The following is a 21159-nucleotide window of genomic DNA, read 5'->3' as shown; positions in this document are numbered from 1 at the left end:
ATTTCAAGAGAGAGAAAGAACATGTGCTCGTGCACATGTGTAGGAGGGGCAGAGACAGAATCCCAAGCAGGCATCACACTGCAGAGTGAGTCAATGCAGAGCCTGACTCAGGGCTTGATCCCATGAACCATGAGGATCATGACCTGAGCAGAATTCAGGAGTCTTATGGCCAACTGACTGAGCCACCCAGGCACCCCCCCCAAACACTTTAAATTTTTTTTTTTCAACGTTTTTTATTTATTTTTGGGACAGAGAGAGACAGAGCATGAATGGGGGAGGGGCAGAGAGAGAGGGAGACACAGAATCGGAAACAGGCTCCAGGCTCCGAGCCATCAGCCCAGAGCCCGACTGGGGGCTCGAACTCACGGACCGCGAGATCGTGACCTGAGCTGAAGTCGGACGCTTAACCGACTGTGCCACCCAGGCGCGGCCCCCCCCCCCAAACACTTTAAAAGATAAAATACCAGTCTTGGCATTGTCTTTTTGCTCTGATATTGAAGCTGTTACATTCAGTACTTGTTCAAGCCAGCAACTGTGTTCCTGACACCTCTCTTAGGCCCCACGTAATCACTGAGACCTATCTGTTTTCTACCTCCGCAATATCTTTTGAGTCAGTCCACCTCTCTCCATCCACACTGCTACCAATGAAGACAAAACACAATTACTTCTTGCCTAGAGAAGCCTCCTCAATTGTCTCCTGGGCTTGGCTCCCTCCTTTCCTCCAAGCCACTCTCCAGGCCACAGCCAGAGTGACCCACTTGAACCACAAAACATAATGTACCACTGCCCCACCATTGCCCTCAGAGTAAGCACCAGACTCCCTGCAAGGTTCACTTCACTCCCTGGCCCCTGCTTACTTCTACCGTATCTCTATTCCAACCCTATGCCTTCACCATAATCCTTTGAGATGTTTCCTGCTTTACTTCAGAGTAATTCAGCTAAAATATTTACTATGGATATGGTGAGGAGATACCAATATGATCAAGGCGGTCCCGGCATATATAGGCACCAGTACAGTTTTCATTTTACAGGACGAGAGAGGGAGAATCTGTTCCATGCCTCCCTCCTAGCTTCTGGTGATGGCCGACAACTTCTGGGATTTCCTTGGTTTGCAGCAACATAACCCCAATCTTTGCGTGGCATTCTCCTTTGTGTGTGTGTGTGTGTCTGTGTGTGTGTGTGTGTGTGTGTGTCTGTGTGTGTGTGTCTGTGTCCAAATTTCCACTTTTTATAAGGACACTAGTCATATTGGAATAGGACCCACCCAAATGACCTCATCTTGACTACAGTCTGCCAAAACCCAAATTTCAAATAAGGGCACATTCTGAGGTGCTGGAGGACATCGGGGTTACTCCAAGGTACATATGAGTTTTGGAGGACACGATTAAACTGACACCAGTGCCCATACCTCAAATTTTCTATCTAGACAAAGAGAGAAGTATGACTCTAGGCCCTATACTATAAAATTTGAGGATGACTCTTTTGGACACCCCCTCCTGAAAAAAGTAAAAGCAGCATCATGTTACCTCCTCTGAGGGAAATGAAATGAATATTTAATAGACATCTCTCAGGGTCTTCAAACTTTGCAAATTTTCTCTTTTTAATCTTTACAACTACCCCAAATCCCTTGACACCAAAGATGGTCTCATTCATTGTCATGTCCCCACCAGCTAGCTTAGAACCTTGGTACTGCAATAGTTATATGACAAATACGTGTTGGATCAATGAACTGTGGGGTAGATATTTTTTACCCCATATTAAGGATGAAGAAATTAGATCAGAGATGCTCAGGCATATGCCCCAAAGTCACATGGCTGGTAAGCTGCTGGTTTGGGACTCAGGCCCAAACCCACCTGTCTTCAAAACTCTTATCCTTTCTATTAAATTTATTATTTTTTTTTTAGAGTTTATTTATTTATTTTGAGAGACAGAGTGTGTGCAGTCGGGCAGTAGAAAGGGGCAGAGGGAGACAGAGAGAGAAAGAAAGACAGGGAGAGAGGGAATGCCAAGCAGGCTATGTGTTGTCAGTGCAGAGCCTAATGCAGGCCTCAATCTCACAAACTCTAAGACCATGACCTGAGCCAGGCGCCCCTCCTTTCCATTAAATTTAAAGCAGTGGTTCTCAAAGTGTGGACCTAAGACCACCAGCCTCAATAAGTTCTTGTAAGAAATGCAAATTATTAGGCCTTTTCATTGACCCACTGAATCAGAACCTCTAGGGTGGGGCCAGCAATCTGGGGTGTAGCAAGCCCTCCATGTGCTGCTCATACCAGCTGCAGCGGGGAGCCCCTTCACTAAACCAGGAAGCTGGCTGGGAGATGTCGAGAGTGGGTGGGGACTTAGAGATTGGCTTGGTCATTTTTTTTTTTTTTGAGTCACCTATGCAGTTATAGGATTTCCAGAAACCTCGTCTTCCAATTCCCACCATTGTCACTGCTTTTTATGCTGAAAAGTTACATGGCTCCAGTGTTTTTATTTTATTTTATTGTTTTTTTATGGTTTTTAAATTTATTTTCAGAAGGAGAGAGAGCACACGTGCAAGCAGGGGAGGGGCAGAAAGAGAGGGAGCCAGAATCTCAAGCAGGCTCTGAGCCGTCAGCCCAGAGCCCCACGTGGGGCTCAAACCCACAAATTCTGAGATCACGACCTGAGCAGAAATCCAGAGTTGGATGCTTAGGGGCACCTAAGTATTTTTTAAATACAGTCCAGTATTTTTTAAAAGGAGGGAGGAGAGGGGTGCCTAGATGGCTCAGTGGGTCAAGCATCGGCTCAGGTCATGATCTCATGGTGATTCCTGTGTTCAAGCCCCAAATTGGGCTCTCTGCTATCAGAGTGGAGCCCACTTCGGATCCTCTGACCCCCCCCCTCTCAAAATTAATTAATTAATTAATTAAAAGGAGGGAGGAGAGTGCCTGGAGGTAAGTGTTTAAATCTGAACCCTTTCTTCATGTTTCTTTGCTCTGCTGGAAGTGATGAGACATCCCTGGGAGAAGCTCTGATGAAACACCATGGAGGACTTTCCACTGGGAAAGAAGAGCTGACAGGCCTCTCCAGGGCAAGAAGCTTTGAAAGCTGCCAAGGATTTCAAAGTTGCATGAAGCGAAGATCCAGGTGGAACCAACTAGCTGCACAGCTGCATAGTCATGAAGAAAAGACCAGAGCAGGAGACACAGCAGCCAACTGAACAGATTAACTGCTTGTTATCGGTAAACCGAGGAGACCATCATAGAAGCCATCTGTTCACGGGACAGAGGGCCAGGACTCAGCAATCCTTTGCAAGAATGAGCTGATTCTTAAAGGAAGTCACTCTTCTTTCTAAGGGTCTTGGTGGCAGACGAGGGTGGCAGCCAGATGCCAGCCAGGGAGAGGCCCCGGAGCCCTGTGAGGTGGAGAAAGCCTGTGCGTGGCCCAAACCAGAGTTCCACCGCTGGGCTCTGCCTGGAGCAGGCTGTGAGGCTTTGTCGAAGAAGATCTGAAAACCTAAAGCTAAAGCAAGAGGCTGGAAGAAAGAACAGGGTCCAAAGCAGAATGCTCAACTTCAAGCCATTTGCCTAAATTCACTTTTTCAGATGGCTTCTGCTAGGAGGTAGAAAATGAAAGGCTTCTTTATGCGGTACTAAAATTGGTAACAGAGTTCCTCCTGCCCTCCCGCATCCCCCCACCCACGGCCAGGCACCTGATGGTGCCTGAGGTTCTGGCAACCACTGCATACAACAATCTCGAAAGGTTCCCCTGGGGCCAGCCTGGAGCACCATCACTGGGAACACAGCTCACATCAGCACCCCTTGCTTTGCCAAAGCAGAAATGGCCTGGGTCCAAGAGTGAAATCTGATGGAAGAAATTAAAGCAGGATGCCATTCTCCCTAATTTTCAGGAAGGCCTCAGATGATCCTGCTTTTTAGCAGGAGAAATCAGGACAAATCCCCTACTTCTTTATTTTTACACTTACTGATAAACAAGCCATCTTGTTTTTTCCTCTCACTCCAAGCAGTACCAACTTCTGTAATGGTTAATAGATAGCAATCAAAACACTGTATCCCCTGCAATTTCAGTTAGAGACCAAAGGAAATTATCTTGGCTTGAAAAGAAGATATATTCCATCTCTATATCATATACATATATACAAGAGACAAATAATAATCACTGGTCCCATAACAATCTCCAAAGATACTGAGAGATAATATCCACAGATACTATAGAGTCTCAGTAATATATTAACTCATCAATGAATCTCTCTGCAATGTCTTCCTCTGATGTTCCTAATCCTTCCCATTCTCATGCCACAGCTGCCCTATCAGTACATCTTTTTGTTGCATCTTCCCGCTAAGTAATTTTCTCATGTGTTTTCTTAATGGGCTCTGAGAATGTTCTATAACGTTTTCATTTTTTACCTTAGCCACCGGGAAGCTCAGGGTCAAGTTTCCAGTCCATTTGCTTGCATAGGGTTCATATATTCATTTAATTATTTTTTCTGTATTTGCCATTCTAAATTGTATTTTTCCTGCCATAATCTTTATTTTATCTTTGGCTTTTACTATTTTGATGGAATATTTCCTGAAAACTGAAGTCCTTATAGGTGGAGGCACTGCTAATTACTTAATTAAAATAAGACCATTCATGGTTTGATTGACTTCCTTTCCTTTCTTATTTCTCACCATGTTCTCTTTCCCTGTTCCTCACACTATACTGTCCTTCTTTCAGTCCTTTGTACTCACTTCAGGGCCTTTGCATGTGCTGATTCCTACCCCTTCATGGCTTGTTACTGCTGGACATCCTTCAGACCCTAGCTGGGTTATCACTGCCCTGAAAAGAGTTACCTGAACTTCCTGCTTAAGTCAAATCCCGTAATAGGTGCTCTCATTGCACCGTGTACCTTCCCTTTGTAGCACTTGTCACAGTTGTAATTTTATCTCTGTGATGATTTCAGATATGTGTATATCCCATTAGACTATAAACAATGCCTGGCAACATAGCAGGTCTGCAATAAAGTTTGTTGAATGAATGAATGGGTGAATGAATTAGTGAATGAATGAGTTCACACATACAGCTACACTGGTTTCTCTGGTCTAACTTTTTCTATTCTCCAAAACACCTATGTAAGCATTCGCTACCCTCCTGAAAAAACTCCAGTGTGTTCAGAATCAAGTTCAATCTTTCTCCCTAATACTGTCTATTCTATAAGAGCCTCTAAGACTGGCCTCAATCCACCTTCCCATTCCCTTTCCTTCCCCTTCCATGAAAGCCACCCTGGACAACCTGAAAATCCCCCATACAAACCTTGCACATTCCCATCTCCTGGCCTAGAATGTCCCTCCCCAAAGACCTTCCCAGCATCTAGTCTATACCAAGAGGTGGCTAGGCTTGAGGTGCTACCCTAGGCCCTCAGATACCACCTACCCCTAAAAGCCTTCTCTGATTTCTGCAGTTTCCTTCTTATAGTGCAAACCCAAAGCCTTTTGTTTATATTCACTTTTGTCACTTATATAAGAGCATTATATTTATGACATAGTCCCTCTCCCACTAAACTATAAACTCCCTGAAGGCAAGCATTGGACCAATGCATTCCAAATCTCTAGCTGCAAGCACAGTGTCTGGCATACTGTCAGAGTTCAAAATGATTATTGTATTAATACATAGTAATAATAATAACATGGAGATTTAGGAACATCAAATTTAGGAAACTAGTCCAACAGTCAAAGGAATGGATGATTTCATGATGTACTATGATGTGGTGGTTTTAAAACATGTCAACACATTCTTGAACGCTCCTCCTTCCAAAGGAAGAAAGAGCTCAATCCTCCCCCTGAGTTGGGGCTGGACTCAGCGATTTGCTTCTAAAGAACAGAAAGAATATGGCAAGAGTGATAGTGTGTGACTTTTTGAGATTAGGTCATAAAAGGGTCCCTGGATGCTTCTTTGCGCTCTCTGTCTCTCACTCTCTCTCTGACTACCTGCTCTGGAGGAAGCTGGCTGCCATGTGGTAAGGGCGCTCTGGCAATCCTATAAAGAGACCCATGTGGGAGGAACTTGCTCCTGCCAATAGCCATGTGACTGAACCATCTTGGAAGCTGATCCTCAAGTTCCAAACAAGCTTTTGGGGACTGCAACACAAGTTGACATCTTGCCTGTAACCTCATGATAGACTCTGAGCCAGAATCACCCAGCTAAGCCACTCTTAAATTCCTGACCCACAGAAACGGAGATCATGAATGTTTGTTATTTTTAAGCCACCAAGTTTTAGGGTCATTGGTTATAAAGTAATAGATAATAGATAACAATAGACAATATATGTGCTTATCCATTCAGAAAAAGATTATAGTTTTAAATTCCTGTTGGAACAAAGGAGATTTGTCTCATTAATAGCTGATTTTACATGGTTAATAGTCCCATTGTTAAAATATTGATATGCCGTCCTCCTCCCCCACCATACCTACACCTTCAGTTCTTATCTAAATTTTACCACTTCTCTAAAGCCCTGCTTGACCTTCTCACATCTTTGGAGAAGCTCTCCTTAACCACACCAGCTTGTACTGAAATCGCTTTTCTCGGTTCGTTTGCACTTTGGCTCTTGGTAACCATAATCACTTTGACTTACTGAGTACTTACTATGTGCTGGTGTACTGGCTGAATAGTGTCCCTCCAAAAGTCATGTCCACCCAGAGCCTCAGAAGGTGTAACCTTATTTGGAAACAGGGTGTTTGCAGATGTCATTGGTTAAGAGGAGGTCATACTGGAGTAGGACGGACCCTCGATTCAATAACTGATGTCCTTATAAGAAGGCCATGTGAAGACACAGAAACACACCAGGAGAAGACCATGTGACAAGAGAGCAAGGATTGAAGTGATGCTACCAATCAAGGAGTGCCAAGGATTTCTGGCAACCACCAGAAGCGAGGAAGAGAAGGGAAGACTCCTCCCTAGAGCCAACACAGAGGCACCGCGACCCTTTGAATTTGAACCTCTTGCCTCCACAACTGTGGGAGAATAAATTTCTGTTGTTTTAAGACATCCAACTTGTGGTACTCTGTTACTGCAGCCCTAACAAACAAATACAACTTGTCACTGTGCATATCTTATTTCTCATTTCTAATTTCACAAAAATCCTTCAAATTACATATGATGAGTTCCTTTGACAATTGAGTCTGACAGCCAGTGAAGCTTCACCAGGGATATGAACCCGGCTCCAGAGGCAGTGCTCTGCCCACTGCTCCTTCCGATCTGGCCTCATCCTATCATGCACTGATCTCCGTTTGTAACTGCTTGTTCCTTGAAAGACTGTAGGTGGCATCGATGTCAGTTTCATGTCCTATCATTCTTCCAGGGTCCCTTCAGTGCACGATGTTCAATAAATACTTGCTATGTGAATTATTTTAAATTTCAGAGGATTAAATATATAAGAGAAAAAAATACGTATTTGGTGGAGAAAACTTGATGATGGCCCATGATCTCTAGAGGAAATCTGTCATTAATGTTTTCAAACTGTGAGTACTCTAACGATAACTGTTCTCTGGGCCTAGGTACCAATATGGACAATATCTGTCAATCTTCCTAAGAAGGAAAAAAACAGAAAGGGTCTAGGGTGGAGGAAACGAGTGCCATAAACAATAGGGACATCAGAGGACCAATTATGTTGCTTCATAATTACAAAGTTTAGAAAAGAATACTTTTTACCCCAATAGTAGGGGGTTCACTCTAGAAATAGTGAGCCTCTCATTACCTGGGGTGAAAAGTACTTTTTTAAACAATTGTAATTGTTAAGCAATATAACCCACCTGAGGATAAGCACCATTCCACTATCTTAGGGAGCTAGTCAGGATGCCTTATGTCTGGATGGCTACTGAGATCCACCTTAACAGCAGTTTTTTGTGAGGTCACAGTTTTATATCTAAACGACACTCCCCAGAGTGAACCAACCTGTTGATCTCCTTGGGCCTCAGTTTCTGCACATATAAAATAAAGATTTTAATGGAAATGGGGTGATATCAATAACTTCAAAAACAAAGCCTGAGATTTTTAAGTTATCTAAAAATTAAGAGGATGTCTCATCTTTCAGAGAAGCTCCTGAGAATCTGTTGCATATTCCCAGCGGTACCACCTTTTTCTGCTCACACTCATTCATGCCCACTCCCTTTGGTCACTCATCATCTGACTAGAATGAGAGTTACATTATACACAACCAAGTACATTGGCCACAATCACACATTCTTCTGAAACCTTACCTGAATCTATCCCCACCTAAGAAAAACTAGCTGGTGAATATAAAAATCAGGAGTAGTCTTTTAGATACCCTAGGGCTAAAAACACATGTGATTGTTTAACAACATGTCTTCCCCTCCACCCCCCATAGTTCTTTGTTTTCTTACGACTTGCTGCTAAGCTGTTATTTACTTTATATTTGGTCATAATCCCATCTTTTCTTTTCTTTTTTTAAGTTTAAAAAAATTTTTTTTTTACATTTCAACAATAGCCAAAGTATGGAAAGAGCCCAAATGTCCATCTATGGATGAATGGATAAAGAAGATGTGGTATATATATACAATGGAGTATTACTCAGCAATCAAAAATAATGAGGGGCGCCTGGGTGGCTCAGTCGGTTGGGCGTCCGACTTCGGCTCAGGTCACGATCTCGCGGTCCGTGAGTTCGAGCCCCGCGTCGGGCTCTGTGCTGACTGCTCAGAGCCTGGAGCCTGCTTCCAATTCTGTGTCTCCCTCTCTCTCTGCCCCTCCCCTGTTCATGCTCTGTCTCTCTCTGTCTCGAAAATAAATAAAAAACGTTAAAAAAAAATTAAAAAAAAAATAATGAAATCTTGCCATTTATAACTATGTGGATGGAACTGGGCGGTATTATGCTAAGTGAAATTAGTCAGTCAGAGAAAGACAAAAATCATATGACTTCACTCATATGAGGACTTTAAGAGACAAAACAGATGAACATACGGGAAGGGAAACAAAAATAATATAAAAACAGGGAGGGGGACAAAACAGAAGAGACTCATAAATATGGAGAACAAACTGAGGGTTACTGGAGGGGTTGTGGGAGGGGGGGATGGGCTAAATGGGTAAGGGGCACTAAGGAATCTACTCCTGAAATCATTGTTGCACTATATGCTAACTAATTTGGATGTAAGTTAAAAAAAAATAAAAAAATAAATGAATAAATAAAAAGAAAAATAAATTTACGTTTATTTAGTTTTGAGAGGGAGAGAGAGAGAGAGAGAGAGAGAGAGAGAGAGAGAGAATGATCAGGGGAGGGGCAGAGAGAGAGGGAGACACACAGAACCCAAAGTAGGCTCCAGGCTCTGAGCTGTCAGCACAGAGCCCAACTCGGGGCTGGAACTCGTGAACCGCCAGATCGTGACCTGAGTTGAAGTCAGACACTTAACCAACTGAACCACTCAGGTGCCCTGTTTAAACATTTTTTTTTCTTTAATGTTCATTTATTTTTTTTTCAACGTTTTTTATTTATTTTTGGGACAGAGAGAGACAGAGCATGAACGGGGGAGGGGCAGAGAGAGAGGGAGACACAGAATTGGAAACAGGCTCCAGGCTCCGAGCCATCAGCCCAGAGCTTGACGCGGGGCTCGAACTCACGGACCGCGAGATCGTGACCTGGCTGAAGTCAGACGCAAAGTCGGACGCTTAACTGACTGCGCCACCCAGGCGCCCCAATGTTCATTTATTTTTGAGAGAGAGAGAGAGTGCACGTGTGCAGGAGTGGCAGAGAGAGAGGGAGACAGAGGAGCTGAAGCAGGCTCCGCACTGACAGCAGAGAGCCCAATGCAGGGCTCAAACTCACAAACTGCGAGATCATGACCTGAGCCAAAGTCAGATGCTTACTTAACTGACTGAGCCACCCAGGTACCCCACAATCCCTTCTTTTCTTTTACAGATGATTTATACATACAGCTGAATGTATGCAAATGGGAGCTCTAGCACTGATTTATTAAAACAAATGTTTTATAAGGAAAGTAAGTTGACCCATGAATTCAAACTTTATGGAGCATCTAGTTCAGCACAGGGCTTGGCAGGCCTGACTTTTCCAAAGTGCTATCCTGAGCCAGCACCATCCTTATGAGAATCTGAACCAAGTCAGATGAACAGATACAATTGATGCTTCCTTTATCTTTCCTCTTGGTGGATTATTAGCCGCTCTTTTATTTTCACATGATTGAGGTTGGAGGGCAAAGTAATCAATTTCAAGCAGAAAATTAGCCAGTTTCAGTTTCCTTTCTAATTCAGAAACAGGTCTCCTTGACTGTTGTGCATGCAGTAAAAAGAGGATACTCCAATTAGCACACAGGCTTATTAAAGTCCAATTATTATTGCTAGTTTTGCATTTTATTTTGTATCATCAGTACAATTCCAATTTAGAAAATCACATTCTAGGCCTGTGAAAATCAGCGTATTTATTTTTTCACCCCACATAGTTCTGTGGGTCTTTTATAAATGCCTTTAATAACACATGTCAAATCGAAAGAGAAGAATGGGTGATAACCTCATATTAGGGCTCTCAGACTTAAAAAGATTTTGAAAAGTGGAGAGCTCGGAAGTATGAAAAATGTATTTTCTTTTGGCAGCTGTCAAGCACTAACTATAATTATCTGTTCTGTGCTTTATCTGGTATGACATAGAAGGAGAGCTTAAGAAGAAATGTGACAAATGGCACAATTTTTGTCACTTACAAGAGGAATGATACAGACTGAGAAAAAGCTATAAATTGGACCAAATTATTTTCTGAAAATCTGGCAAAATTAGCCATCAGGCCCATCTGCCCTGACTTGGAAAAGCTGGCAGCTTGATAAAGCTGACAGGCTCTTCAACCCTGCCCTCTGGGTCTCAGTGATTCCCAGGGGGGGAATAAATTGGCAGCAGTCTTTCCAGGCAAGGCCTCCCTCTTCCTCCATCTGACTGCAGGTGGAGAAGGCTAATGCTAGCTTTAAAAACCCATGCTCCCAACCTGACACACATCTATTGAAATGTTAAACACTTGGACTCTTTGACCCACTATGTCTACATTTAAGAATTCATCTGATGTTTATACCTGGGATGCAGGGTTGGTTCAGGCTCCACACAACAATTAATGTGATTCATCACATCAATAAAGGAAAGGACAAGAACCATATGATCCTCTCAATAGATGCAGAGAAAGCATTTGACAAAATACAGCATCCTTTCTTGATAAAAACCCTCAAGAAGGTAGGGATAGAAGGAGCATACCTCGGGATCATAAAAGCCATATATGAACGACCCAACGCTAATATCATCCTCAATGGGGAAAAACTGAGAGCTTTCCCCCTAAGGTCAGGAACAAGACAGGGATGTCCACGTTTGCCACTGTTATTCAACATAGTATTGGAAGTCTTAGCCTCTGCAATCAGACAATACAAAGAAAGAAAAGGCATCCAAATTGGCCAGGAGGAGGTCAAACTTTCACTCTTCACAGATAACATGATACTTTGTATGGAAAACCCAAAAGATTCCACAAAAAAACTGCTGGAATTGATTCATGAATTCAGCAAAGTTGCAGGATATAAAATCAGCGCACAGAAATCAGTTGCATTCCTATACACCAACAATGAAACGACAGAAAGAGAAATCAAGGAATTGATCCCATTTACAGTTGCACAAAAAACTATAAAATACCTAGGAATAAATCTAACCAAAGAGGTGAAAAATCTATACACTGAAAACTATATAAAGCTTATGAAAGAAATTGAAGAAGACACAAAAAAATGGAAAAAGATTCCATGTTCCTGGATAGGAAGAACAAATATTGTTAAGATGTTGATACTACCCAAAGCAGTCTACATATTCAATGCAATCCCTATCAAAATAACACCACCATTCTTCACAGAGATAGAAAAAATAATCCTAAAATTTGTATGGAACCAGAAAAGACCCCAAATAGCCAAAGTGATCTTGAAAAAGAAAACCAAAGCAGGAGGCATCACCATCTCAGACTTCAAGCTATACTACAAAGCTGTAATCACCAAGACAGTATGGTACTGGCACATGAACAGACACTCAGATCAATGGAACAGAATAGAGAACCAAGAAATGGACTCACAAACGTATGACCAATCTTTGAAAAAGCAGGAAAGAATATCCAATGGAATAAAGACAGTCTCTTCAGCAAGTGGTGCTGGGAAAACTGGACAGTGACATGCAGAAGAATGAACCTGGACCACTTTCTTACACCATACACAAAAATAAACCCAAAATGGATGAAAGACCTAAATGTAGGACAGGAAGTCATCAAAATCCTTGAGGAGAAAGCAGGCAAAAACCTCTTTGATCTTGGCCGCAGCAACTTCTTACTCAACACATCTCCAGAGGCAAGGGAAACAAAAGCAAAAATGAACTACTGGGACCTCATCAAAATAAAAAGCTTCTGCACAGCAAAGGAAACAATCAGCAAAACTGAAAGGCAACCGACAGAATGGGAGAAGATATTTGCAAATGACATATCAGAGAAAGGGTTAGTATCGAAAATCTATAAAGAACTTATCCAACTCAACACCCAAAAAATAAATAATCCAGTGAAGAAATGGGCAAAAGACATGAATAGACACTTCTCCAAAGAAGACATCCAGATGGCCAACTGACACATGAAAAAATGTTGAACATCACTCATCATCAGGGAAATACAAATCAAAACCACAATGAGATACCACCTTACACCTGTCAGAATGGCTAACGTTAACAACTCAAGCAACGACAGATGTTGGAGAGGATGTGGAGAAAGAGGATCTCTTTTCCATTGTTGGTGGGAATGCAAGCTGGTGCAGCCACTCTGGAAAACAGTATGGAGGTTCCTCAAAAAACTAAAAATAGAACTACCCTACGACCCAGCAATTGCAGTACTAGGCATTTATCCAAGGGATACAGGTGTGCTGTTTCGAAGGGACACACACACCCCCATGTTTATAGCAGCAATATCAACGATAGCCAAAGTATGGAAAGAGCCCAAATGGCCATTGATGAATGAATGGATAAAGAAGATGTGGTATATATATACAATGGAGTATTACTCGGCAATCAAAAAGAATGAAATCTTGCCATCTGCAACTACGTGGATGGAACTGGAGGGGATTATGCTAAGTGAAATTAGTCAGAGAAAGACAAATATCATATGACTTCACTCATATGTAGGATTTAAGATGTAAAACAGATGAACATAGGGGAAGGGAAACAAAAATAATATGAAAACAGGGAGGGGGACAAAACAGAAGAGACTCATAAATATGGAGAACAAACTGAGGGTTACTGGAGGGGTTGTGGGGGGGGGGATGGGCTAAATGGGTAAGGGGCACTAAGGAATCTACTCCTGAAATCATTGTTGCACTATATGCTAACTAATTTGGATGTAAATTTTAAAAAATAAAAAATAAAACAAGTTAAAAATAAAAAATAAATAAAATAAGTAAATAAAAAAGATAGCAAAGACAAAAAAAAAGGAATTCATCTGATGATGTGGAGAAAGGGGAATTCTTTTGCACTGCTGGTAGGAATGCAAACTGGTGCAGCCACTCTGGAAAATGGTATGGGGATTCCTCAAAAAATTAAAAGTAGGACTACCCTACAACCCAGCAATTGCACTTCTAGGTATTTATCCAAAGGATACAAGTGTGCTGTTTCAAAGGGACTCATGCACCCCAATGTTTATAGAAGCGCTATTGACAATAGCCCAAGTATGGAAAGAGCCCAAATGTCCAATGACAGATGAATGGATAAAGAAGATGTGGCATATATGTACAATGGAGTGTTACTCAGTGATCAAAAAATGAAATCTTGTCATTTGCAACTACGTGGATGGAGCTAGAGGGTATTATGCTAAGTGAAATAAGTCAGAGAAAGACAAATATCATATGACTTTACTCAGAATTTAAGATATAAATTTAAATTCTATATAAATATAGAATTTAAGATAGAAAACAGATGAACATAGGGGAAGGGAAACAAAAATAATATAAAAACAGGGAGGGGGACAAAACTTAAGAGACCCTTAAAATATAGAGAACAAACTGAGGGTTGCTGGAGGGGTTGTGGGTAGGGGAAGGGCTAAATGGGCAAGGGGCATTAAGGAAGATACTTGTTGGAATGAACACTGGGTGTTATATGTAGAGGATGAATCACTAGGTCCTACTCCTGAAATTATTATTGCACTATATGCCAACTAACATGGATGTAAATTAAAAAATAAAAATAAATAATAAAAAATAATAAATTAATTAAAAAAAAAAAGAATTCATCCTATGAGGGACGCCTGGGTGGCTCAGTCGGTTAAGCTTCCGACTCTCGGTTTCGGCTCAGATCGTGATCTCACAGTTTCTTGGGTTTGAGCCCTGAGTTGGGCTTTGTGCTTATAGTGTGGAGCCTGCTTGGGATTCTCTCTCTCTCTCTCTCTCTCTCTCTCTCTCTCTCTCTCTCTCCCTCCCCCTCCCTTGCTCACACTGTCTGTCTCTCTCAAAATAAATACATAAAAACTGAAAAACAGAAAGAATTCATCTGACAGACTCAAGCAAACAATTATGCCTCAATACACACAGGAGGATGTTCACTGTGGCACTGTTACCATAAAAATGACTGGAACTGACCTATTCATCAAGTTTCTGTTTCAATAAATCATAGCACATGCTTATAATGAATCACAATTCAGTTGTTAAAAATAAAGACATGGGCCTAAAGTAAGGAAAACAGTAAATTATAGAACAGGACAAATATTCTGATCTGATTTGTATAGAAGGTAAAAAGAAAAGACAGATGTGCTTGTACAGGCATAAAACATTTCAAGAAGAATATATTTAAGCAGGAGTTGACAGAGGTTAGCCTTTGGGGATTTGCAGGGAGGAGGGGAAACCTTTACTTCTCAGCTCATACCCTCTGCACAATTGGGACTGACATGCAGAAAACAGCACGGTGATTAAGAGCTCAGCTGCCTGAGTTCTTGCTCTCTTACCAGCCAAGTGACCTCTGGCAGGCTCATCTCTCTGTGGCAGGCACTGGAAATGTGGCAAGGAATAAAACATACAAGAATACCAGCCCTCAAGAGTTTACATTCTAGTCGGAAGATATGGACAATTTAAAAAATATGGGTGTATATGCACACATATGTTTATATGTAAAATATATGCCAGATGGCAGAGAGTGCTGTAGAAGAAAGTGAAGCAGGTAAGAGGACAGGAAACCATGGGAAGTGGAATGGAGGTTGGGTATTAACAGCCTATCTCATAGAGTTCCTGTAAGGACCAAATGGATTGCTTAGAGTTCCTATAAGAACCAAATGCCTGTAGGTCACTTAGGGCACTCAATAAATGTGAATGATTATTATGAGCATATATTACCTTAAAATGTAAAAGTAAATAACAATTTTTAAACAAATCCATCCCAACAAGGACTTTTAATTAAGATCTCGTGTCTTCCTTTAATAGTTTTGAAACTTCGAAATGGGGATATACATTCTTCATTTTGCAAGTATAATATTATGTTGTCAGGCCCTCTGGCCTTCTCTCTGTCCTGTAAGCACAGACTCTTTCCTGCCTGCAAACTTGTCCACTCGTCTTCACCTGCCAAACTTCTCCAAACCTTCAGCTCGCCACTAAACCCACTCCTCAGAGTGGCCAGCTCTAACCTTCCCAATCTATAATCTAGGTTAGGTCTCCTTGCCACAGCTTTTGCTTTTCTTTCTTACCACTTAACCAAATTTGTAAATCAATTGCATTGGTAATTTGGGAGTATACAGTCTGCCTTCCAAGCCCAGTTCCACCCCAGAACCATTTAGGTGGGGAAATGTGAAAGAGAGTTTTCATTCATTCCTGGCTGGTGGAGGAAGCAGCTGAGAAGTGACTTGGATGATGTATAGGGATTTGTTTATATTTTTTGTTATAGAATGAGGAAGATTCTGTCTCTCAGTTGCAGTAATAGCTTCCAGAAACACTCTAAGGTAGGTTGGGAGCTCTAGGTGGGGTCCTTCTTGAAACAGGAGGGGTCCTTCTGCTATGGACCAAGCAAAACCAAAGGATGTGTTTGTGTGTGTGTGTGTGTGTGTGTGTGTGTGTGTGTGTGTGTGTGTGTGTGTGTTTCCTACTGATTTGTCAAGTTTGAAAGGACTGACAGTATTGCCAAAGGTATGAGAAAAGGTGAGGACATTTAGTGGAAAATAAAATTGGTGCAATTTCCTCAAAAGAGAAATTGGATAATATAGAGCAATATAAAATATATGCGCTCTTGGGGCGCCTGGATGGCTCAGTTGGTTAAATGTGTCTCTTGATGTCAGCTCAGGTCATGATTTCGTGGTTCGTGAGTTTGAGCCCCACATCAGGCCCTGTGCTGACAGTGCAGAGCCTACTTGGGATTCTCTTTCTTTCCCTCTCTCTCCCCTTCCCCCGCTCTCTCTCTCTCAAAATAAATAAATAAACTTTAAAAACATATTAAAAAAATATGTGCTCTTTGATCAAGGAATCTCCATGTCTAGCAATATAACTTAAGGAGTTAACAGGATAACAATTGAGCAAGTATTTACAAATATATATGCAAAAGCATTCATTTCAGTATTGTATATAGTAATAGAAATTAGAAGTCATTTGAATTGGTTAAGTTGATTAAATAGGTTATATTATATACATGCTACAGAACTCTATGCAGCCTTAAAAATGATGAAGTCAGACCTATATTTATTAACAGAAATGTCTCTTGTAAATTATTGCATGAAAAAATTAGGTTATAACACAGCATGTGTGATATGATTCCACTTTTGGAGAATTATATACTTATATCTATACATATAAGTGTAGAAGTATAGAAAGTCTAGAAGTATAGAAAGAAGTCTGGAAACATGCAACAAAATGTTTATGGTGATTTTAGCCGGTTACAAACTTTTGGGTAAGTTTTGTGTCCTTGTTCGCATTCTATATTTTTTGAAATTTTAGAGTAAGAATGTATCATTGTTACAAAAATAATAAAGCTATTTAAAAATAGTATTCAAGGGGCATCTGGCTGGCTAGTCGGAAGAGCATGAGACTCTTGATTTCGGGGTTGTGAGTTCAAGCTCCACATTGGGTGTAGAGATTACTTAAATAAATAAATAAACATTAAAAAATATTCAATAGGACAAAAGGGAAATTAAAAAGTATTCAATAGGACAAAAGGGAATAAAGTATTCAATAGTAGTCAAAATAGTATTCAATAGGACAAAAGGGAATAAAACAATCTGGAGTTCAGTCCCATTCCTAAGTTTTTAACAAAGATTTCATAAAACAGTAACAAACACATTTATTAAGCACTCACTATACACTATGCATTTTGCAAAGCACTTTAATCCTCCTCCAATCCATAAAAGGTAAGAACTAAATTATCCCCACTTTCCAAATGAAAAAACTGAGGCAAAGAGAGGTGAGTATCTTGCCCAAGACAATGCAGTTGAAATGGTAACTAGGATTCAACCGCAGGTGACAAACTCACACAGCCATCACTTCCAGGCCACCATTGTCCCATAGAAACACTATGCTAGCCACATGCAAGATTTTAAAATTTCCAGCAGGCACATTTGAAAAAGTAAAGAGACACAGGTGAAATTAATGTTAATAAGGGGCACCCGGGTGGCTGAGTCAGTTAGGCATCTGACTTTGGCTCAAGTCATGATCTCATGGTTCATGGGTTTGAGCCCTGCGTTTGGCTCTGTGTTGACAGCTCAGAGCCTGGAGCCTGCTTCAGATTTTGTGTCTCCCTCTCTCTCTGCCCCTCCCCGACTCGTGATCTGTCTCTCTCTCTCTCTCTCTCTCTCTCTCAAATAAATAAACATTAAAAAAAAGAAGTTAATTTTAATAATACACTTCAACATGCAATCAACATGCAATATTACTGAAGTATTCTGCATTCATTTTTTGTACTAAGTTTTCCAACTCTGGTTGTGTTTTATACTTTACCGTACAACCGAACTCAGATGCTACATCTTCATCAAAAATACTTGATCTCTATTTAGATTTCATAAATTTATGGTTATGAAAGTACCCAAGTAGTTCCAAACACAGCCAATAATTTTTCAATGATTGAATTGAGTGTGCATTTTAATTTCAACTTAATTAAAATCACAAAAATTAAGAATTCATTTCCTCACTGCACTAGCTGCATTTTTATTTCTTGGTAGTCACGCACGGCTAGTGGCTACCATATCTAGATAGTACAACTCCAGACCCTTAACTGCTATGCTTTCTTCCCTCTCTTGGCCAAATTCTACCAACTTTGTCCTCAGAATATCTTTCACATCTACTCTTTTCCCCTTTCCAACACTTTTACCACCATTAAATTCTTATTAATTTTTTACTACTATAAGACCATGTTAATCATAGTTCCACTAAAAATTCGTAACAGCTAATGTTTATTGAGTACTTATTATGCACCAGTAACTGTTCTAAACACTTTACATGTATTAACTCACTTAACTGTCATAATATAGTAATTAAGTGGTCTTTATTAATATTCCCACCACAATGATGAGGAAGTTGAGTCCTGAGGAGATTAAATAATTTCCGCAAGGTCATACAGTTACTGAATGGAGGAGCTGGAAACTGAACCCACCCCACTTAGTATATCCAGACCCCACTCTCTGTACCACTAGCCTGCCTCCCTCTCACAAATACATACATAAAAATGATGGTTTGAATGCTAGGATTATAGGTGATTTCTACTGTCTTCTTTGTATTTATTTTTTTCCAAGTTTTCTGTAAATGAAACGAGTCACTTTTACAATTTTTAAAGTTTCTCTATTAAAGTAAGGCAGATAATGATCAGTCTGGTTCAGTTTTATACTCCTACCTTAAGACAGGAGAATAGACAAAATGACTTCCTAACTGTCTTCAGATCTCAAGAATTTATTACTCTTTAGCGCCCTCTGATATCAAACAAAAACAGAACCTCTTGCAACCCTATAAATACTTCATGATGAATGGAGACTTTCAATTTCCCCTGTCCACCAAATATGGCAGGATGTTTTAAACATCCAACCTTGATGATTCCTAATCAAAGGAGTCACTTTAACTCTTAATGCTTTCAGTGAAATATTTCCTGAAAGCTCAGAGGTCCTCAATGTTTTCTAGATCAACTTGTTTCCCTGAGGAGTTCAGACCTCGAATAATGAGTTAGAAGCAAATACAGGAGGAAATATAGAAGCCCAGAAGCTATGATCAGAGGGTAAAGTGTGGTGCCAGGGTCTCAGGCTGTTCTCCCTCCTGGTACGGGGGCTGACTCTGGGGAAGTCAGAACTGCGAAAGGCCATCACTCTGATTCAAGAGCTGTTCTCTCTGCATCTCCCATGCCCACTCTAAAACCCTGACCAAAACCCTCAGCTTGCCCCTTTTCTTCACCCTGCACTTAAAGTCAGTCGCCAAACCCTCTAGCCTTCAGTGTATTTTTCATATCTACACCTCTATGTGTCCCATTACCACCAGCCAGCACAGTTCCTCTCTTAGCCCCCTCCCTGACCAGTCTCCTTGCCCCCATTTCCTTCTCTCACCTTTTGGCCTACCTCAACCATGTTTACTTTTCTTTTAAAAAAATTTTTTTAAGTTTATTTATTTTTGAGAGAGTGACAGAAACAGAGTGTGAGTGGGTGAGGGGCAGAGAGAGGGAGACAGAATCCGAAGCAGGCTCCAGGCTCTGAGCTGTCAGCACAGAGCTTGATGTGGGGCTTGAACCCACGAACTGTGAGATCATGACCTGAGCCGAAGCGGGACTCTCAAACCGACTGAGTCACCCAGACACCCCAACCATGTTTACCTTTCATTCATGCTAATCTGCTCTGAGCAGGCCACTACCTCCGCCAGAAATCCTTCAAGGATTCTGCACTTCAGATTTCTAACTCTCCAACCTTGATTTCTACTGTACCCCACACCGACTCCACATTCCAACCTTATCTCCCATTGTACTCACACCTACTTCACATTTCAGCCGCCTGGTCTACTTGCTCTTCCCAGGATCCCTTGCATTTTCCTGGTGTACCTTTCCACAGGCCCCTCCCTCTATCTAATCCATCTCTGCCCATTGCAGTCCTACTGATTATTCCAGAAGTAGGTCAAGTGCTAACTGTTCGAATATGTTTTCTTCTTCCTATTCACGTCTATATTGCCACTCTTGCATTGTTCACCACATGTTAACCTTATGTTATCATTTATGTATCATTATTTGTGTACTTATTTCTTCTGCCTACCAATATTTCTCTTTTTTTTAAGTTTATTGATTTATTTTGAGAGGGAGAGAGAGAGGGAGGAAGGAGGGAGGGTCAGAGAGAGAGGTGGGAGAGAGAGAATCCCAAACAGGCTCCGCACTGTCAGTACAGAGCCCAATGAGGGACTCGAACTCAGAAACTGTGAGATCATGACCCGAGCTTAAATCAAGAGTCAGATGCTCAACCGACTGAGCCACCCAGGCGCCCCTGCCTACCAATATTTCTTAAGCACCTATGACATGTCAACGGCATGCACTAGGCGTTTTACACGTGTTATCTAACTTAATCCTCACAACAGCTTTGTGAGAGTAAGAATAATGAAGAGTATTATCATCCCCACTTTACAGATCGGGAATCTGAGGTTGCAAGAAATTAATTAACTTGTTCGAAGTAGCATCCTTACTAAGTGGCAGAGTCATCACTCACTCAATTGAATTTTATTACAATCCAGGTATGCCAGATTCCTAAACCCTACAAACTTTTCAGTATAGATTGGGAAGTCCCTTTGGGGCAGTTAATGCTGGAGCCTCAGGACAAGGCAGATCTGTTAAGAAGGTTTTCTGCTCCTCTCTCATTAGATTGAGACTCATCGTGCTATAGGAAATGCTCCTTTGGCTCTCAGTCAGCACTTGGCCCAGGTTAGTACAGGGCTAAAGAAATCATTCATGAAAACAAATACCATACAGGATTCTTAGTTCCACTGGTGACCCTGATTATTATAAAACTGTGAAAGGAAACGCATGCCACACCCTGGCCCAGGTTTAGCAACCTAGAACTCCCAGTTCTGTCACCTTAGTCTAGGCCTCATGCTAAACCTCTCTGTCTCCTGATTAGCTCTAGAGGGATACCTCAGATTTGAGGAACAAGGCTGCAACAGCACTGTTGTTATTAGGGTTGGCCTAATGACTCTGATAAGAGTCCCTGTCAGTAATACCCAA

The 21159-nt window shown here is 41.3% G+C and overlaps 1 protein-coding gene across 6 annotated transcripts in view; it reads right to left on the bottom strand.

Annotated features, from left to right (window-relative positions):
• The window catches only part of ELAPOR1 (endosome-lysosome associated apoptosis and autophagy regulator 1), a 72699-nt gene that overhangs the window by 48552 nt on the left and 2988 nt on the right, over positions 1-21159 (bottom strand). The window lies entirely within an intron of this gene.

The sequence above is a fragment of the Panthera tigris genome, chromosome C1, assembly GCF_018350195.1.
Source record: "Panthera tigris isolate Pti1 chromosome C1, P.tigris_Pti1_mat1.1, whole genome shotgun sequence".
Taxonomy (NCBI): Eukaryota; Metazoa; Chordata; class Mammalia; order Carnivora; family Felidae; genus Panthera; species Panthera tigris.
Note: the sequence above shows the minus strand (reverse complement) of the source record. Positions and strands in the feature narration are given on the sequence as shown.